This window comes from Quercus lobata, chromosome 9 (assembly GCF_001633185.2).
Source record: "Quercus lobata isolate SW786 chromosome 9, ValleyOak3.0 Primary Assembly, whole genome shotgun sequence".
Taxonomy (NCBI): Eukaryota; Viridiplantae; Streptophyta; class Magnoliopsida; order Fagales; family Fagaceae; genus Quercus; species Quercus lobata.
The window spans coordinates 11,129,057-11,134,808 of NC_044912.1; the positions used below are offsets into that span (position 1 = coordinate 11,129,057).

The 5,752-nt window shown below is 36.6% G+C and overlaps 1 pseudogene; it reads right to left on the minus strand.

Moving 5' to 3' along the window:
• Positions 1-2,069: 2,069 nt before the first annotated feature.
• On the minus strand, positions 2,070-3,486 carry LOC115958895 (annotated as a pseudogene).
• Between the last annotated feature and the right edge of the window lie 2,266 nt (positions 3,487-5,752).

Here is a 5,752-nt window from a genome sequence, read left to right on the forward strand (position 1 = left end):
ATTATGAATGGATATTAAAATGAAAAATAAAAAATGCAATTTATTTGACACGTTCTTAGATGATTATTCGGTGCATTTGAGTGATATATAGTAAGGCATTGCCTCAGTTCGAATAGGCACTTTGATATTTTTTTGGCAGTGCTTCCACCGAATTGCCTGCTGGAGAATGAAGATAAGAGTTTTTTTTTTTTTTGGTAAGCAGAACGAAGATAGAGTTTGTGGCAAAGAACACCGGGACTTTAAGATGAAAAAAAATTGATCCATATTCGAAATAAACGCTAAGGGCAACAAAAACATAATTGAAAACCATGAAAACTAGCTGAGCCCTGAGCCAAATCAAAAATAGAACATGAAGTGCTGCAATAATAAGAAAGGAGTTGCTTTTTTAGATGGGGCCAACTAGTGTCAATCCAAATAGCCCACCACTTCAGTATAGATTAATTGTTGTTGTTGAGTGTTTTTGGTTGTAAGAAAAGATTGGTTTTAAAAGCATTTTGACATTTGAAACTTCTACAAAACAAAGGTTAGATGAGAGAGAGTATTCAGAATTTCAGATACCAAAAATAATTGCTATAAGTTCTCTCTCAAAAAAAGAAAAAGAACATGAGGTGCTGCAATAAGAAAGGAGTTGCTTTTAGATGGGCCCATGGGCCAGACTATTGTCAATCCAATAGCCCATCACTTCAAGATGTATTACTTTTTTTTTTCTTTTTTAATTTTAATTAAAAGATAGAAACATTGTAGATTACTTGAGGTTTTTCTTTGCAAAAGATTGGTGTTAAGCATTTTGACAGATGAAACTTCTATGGGACAAAAGTTAGATTAGACGGAATATTCAGATGCCAAAAATTATTGCTATAACCATGGCATGTAGATATAAAGGTTTGAATTCAATCCAATTGTTGGTCGAGTGATATTCAAGTCTATGTGATTTATGATATTCTAAGTTTAATTCTTTTGATCAACACCTAGGTACGTAACATCTCAATTATCTAGTGTGTATGGAATAAAGGGATGACACACACAATGATTAGTCAAATGCTCTAAAAGTTTTGGACAATCACATTAAAGATTAAAAAAAAAACAAAAGCAAAAACATTTGAACCTATTTTTAGAACATTTCATAAAGGAGATGTGTTAACAAAAAATACTCATCCGTGATATAAAAAATAATAAGGATATTTTACAATACTTCTCTAAATGTAATGAACAATGAAACTCTCATTGAACGATCAAATGGCCTGATTTTCAGGTCATAAATAAGAAATTTATAAGTTAATGAAAAAAATTTGAAATTTCATAATTTACTTGGAAAAAAAAGGCACTTTGGTGACATCCTACAGACACATTTTAGAGCATAATAAGGGATTTGTCCATATTAATACAAATAAGAGAAAATCTCATAAGAATTGTTAGGACCCTTACTGTGTTGGCATATTCCGTGAAAATGTACATATAATTTAAATTATAAATTTCACTATAATCATGTTTTGTTGTGGGTTAATGGGTTAATGAAGTCACATTAGTAAGTTTTCTACGTGATAGAGTCTAGGAATAAGGATTTATTCCAAAATCTAAACTACAATTATATTTTAGTGAATTTTTTCTTGGTCTTAGAGAACCTCATAGTATTTTGTCCTTTAAATGTGTCAAATCGGTTTTTCATATCATCACCATATCTGTCGTGCTTATTGCTTTACTAATAACTTTTCATTTGGTGAAATTACATGCTTGTGGTAATTAACAATAACATGTGCTAATCAGTTTCACATAATTGATTAACTATATATAGCTTAATTTGTTTAATCCGATACATGTTAACTTCGGGATCTAAATTAAAATTTTCATAATTCTTTCAGAAGTACTGTTATCAATCTTGAGAGTCAAAGAAGTAAACTAGAAAAGGATAGCCCTTCAACCATGTTAGAATCAGCACAACTTATTGGGTGATGAAATCTACCAAAGGATTTCGATAATAATAAGAACATTCTCTTATAGCTATACCAAAAGAAAAATGATTAAAAATAGTAAAATACTGTAATAAAGACACTTTAAGAAGAAGGGCATGGTTTAAAATGTTAAAATCTGTTTTACTCTGGGATTTTGAAGGTGTCTGGATCGAATTCCTGGTTGATCCAACCGAACTTCTCCATGAAAGGGTTGGCCATGGACACTGCAGGTGGATACCCTTCAATGCAGTCTTTCCACGCATTTGCATCACTCAAATCCAAATCCCTCACCACCTCCCACACACAGCTGTTACATTTAAAGCCAGCACCAAAGCTTATCATCAGTACTCTTATCTCCCTTTTTGAGCCTTTTCTTGGCTTCCATGTACCCAAGAACATACCAAAGGCTAGAAGCCGATGTGTTACCAAAACGGTGCAGTGTCATCCTCGACGGCTCTATATCATATTCACTAAGCCCCAAGCTCAATTTAACCCCATCTATGACAGACTTTCCACCATGGTGGAGGCAAAAATGATCAACACCAGTCTTAAAGTTGATTACAGGTTTTGTTCCCCCACCAGCCTCACTAGAGGTTTGAGTTTTACTCATTTTTCGGACAAGGGACACAACCATAAACCTAAGTAATTCACTTATTGGTAAAATCCTAGGTGATATCTCTCTTAAGTTATCTACAAAAGCTCTTGTAGCTGCTTTAGGGAGATTCTTGGTTAGATAAACGCCTAACCTCCCTTGCTCATCTTGTTGTTGCATGCAACAACTGTATGACTCGTCTCTAGCCCCATGGTGTGTCCTAACTAGACACTTAAATCTGAACATGGCTCTGTGTTTCAAGGCCCTTTTGTTTGTCAAAAGCACTGCACACCCACCAGACCGGAACAAACAATTTGGAAGGATCATTGATTTGTCATTACCCGAATACCAATTTGGAGCCATAGACTCGGTAGTGACAACAAGAGCATACAAGTTCTTGTTGGACTTAAAGATGTTTCTGACTATGTCAACTGAGATAAGGCTAGCACTGCAGCCCATCCCACTGAGATTATAAACTTTGATGTCATCTCTCATCTTGTAATGGTTGATAATCCTAGCAGCTAAAGAAGGAACCAAGGAGAGCATGGAAACGTTAACCACAAGCACCTCAATTTCCAAGGGAGAAATGGCGGTTCTGGCCAAGAGCTTTGCAATACTGTCATGGAAAAACTCCTCCATCTCTGAGATCGCGTCAAGAATTGTGGGATTCTGTTCCCTTCCAGCAATAATGGTTCTTGGTGCATACGTTTGCTCACCAATGCCGGAGTTCACAACCTTTTTTAGGATGAACTTGTACTCAAGGAGACCAAGATTCTTGGTCCTCTTGATGACCGCCAAACACAATTCACTGTCTAGCATTCTGTCATCAGTGGGCTTATAGCATTGGTAGTCTAGAATGCAATATTCTTGATCTTCTTGCATCAACACGCTTCCATATCATGAACAAGAAATAGAAGATAGGGAGAGCATAGAGTAAAATGAGAAGCTCCATGTGAGAGAGAGGAGAGATATATTCACATTAATTAGGAAAAAGAGTACAAGAGAGATATATATACACGTAGAAGAAACAAAACCAACTGACTAACTCTGACACGTGTGAACTAACAACTCAATTACACACTAATACAAGCTACATGTCGTTTTACTTGTTCTGTGTCTTCACTTATGTCGTTTAACTTTACAGTACTTGTTCTACAGATACCCTTGTAGCTTTCACACTCTTCTATCAAGCTTGCCTGATCTTGCTTAGACTTATTTCTTTCATTCTGATACTCCCCCTCAAGGGTAGCTGCTGAATGTATATTAATCATTCCCATTTTGCAAACCAGAGTTGAAAATTGATTAAAATTCAATGCCTTAGTCAACAAATCTGCAAGCTGGCATTGAGTTCTAACATGATTCAATTTGATAACCTTCCCTAACACTTTGTCTCTAACCACATGACAATCTATCTCAATATGCTTGGTCCTTTCATGAAACACTAGATTTGATCCAATGTGCAAGGCTCCTTCACTATCACAAAACAACAAAGCTTCCCTTTTGTGTTCAACACCAATGTCCTTAAGAAAGTACAATATCCACACTATTTTACAAGTAGCCACTACCATTGCTCTATACTCTGCCTCTGCAGATGATCTAGAGACTGTTGATTGTTTCTTGGACTTCCATGAGACCAAAGAATCACCAATGAAAACACTATAACCTGTAACAGACCTCCTGGTGTCAGGACAAGCAACCCAATCAAAGTCTGTGAAGCCTTTTACATGCAATTCTGTGCTAGCTGAAAATAGAAGATCCTTGCCTAGTTCATTCTTCAAATATTATAACACCCTATGCACTGCATCCAGATGTGGCTTCCTTGGCTTGGACATGTACTGGCTCAACCTATGGACAGCAAATGTAACGTCTGGCCTAGAGATTGTTAAGTACAATAACCTTCCAACAAGCCTTCTATAAGCACTAGGATCCTTAAGCTCTTCCCCTTCATACTTGCTTAACCTTACATTCTGTTCCATTGGTGTCTTGGCTGGTTTGCAGCCTAACAAGCCAGCATCACTTAACACTTCTAAAGTATATTTTCTTTGACACATTGATATACTCTTGTCTGACCTTGCAATCTCCAAACCAAGAAAATACTTCAAGTCACCTAAATCCTTCAACTTAAATTTCTGATCTAACAACACCTTAAACTAATCAACTTCTTCCTTGTCATTACAAGCTATCAAAACATCATCCACATAGATCAATAAAACCATGAAGCAATGACCCTTTTGTCTAGTAAACAAAGAGTAATCTGCCTTAGACTGTTTGAAGCCCAACTGAACCAAAGTAGAAGAGAATTTGGCAAACCATTGCCTAGAAGCTTGTTTCAGCCCATAAAGTGATTTATTCAACTTAGAAACCATCTCCCCCTGGCTCTGAAACCCTGGTGGAAGAGACATATAAACTTCCTCAGATAAATCCCCATGCAAGAAAGCATTATTGACATCAAGTTGCCCAAGATACCAACCCTTCACAGCAACCACAACCAAGAGACATTTCACAGAAACCATCTTAGCAACAAGTGAGAAAGTTTCATTGTAATCAACCCCTTCCTTCTGTGTGAAACCTTTGGCAACTAACCTAGCCTTATACCTCTCAATGGAACCATCTGACTTGTACTTGACCTTTTCTTAGTAGGAGGTAAAGGTGTTAAGGTCCAAGTATGATTGGCTTCTAGAGTTGCAATCTCAGCAGCCATGGCTTCTTGCCATTTAGGATCAGAGAAAGCTTGATAGTAGTACAAAGGTTCAACAATAGAAGAGATAGAACAACAAAAATGTTTATAGGAAAGAGAAAGAGAATGATAAGATAAATGGGAAGATAAAGGATGAGAGGTACCTGTGTGGAAAACAGTAGTAGTGAGAATTGAGGATACCTGATTGCAGTGATATGCTTGAAGATAAGAAGGCTGTTTATGGACCCTAGCAGACCTTCTAATAGGCACAGGATCAGCTAAAGGTTCGGGTGGTTCAACAGGAACATCATTTAAAAACTCATCATCAAGATCAGTGTGCACAGCAAGAATAGAATCATCAACATGAGCAGATGATAAGGGAGCAGCAGGCAAAGAAGAAGAATGAAGAATGGGATCAAAAGAATCAAAAGAAACAGAAGGAATACAAGGCAAAGGAATGGACTGAGAAGAATCAGAACAAGAGGCAGAATTAGAATTAAAAAGGAAGACAGTTTCATGGAATACAACATCCCT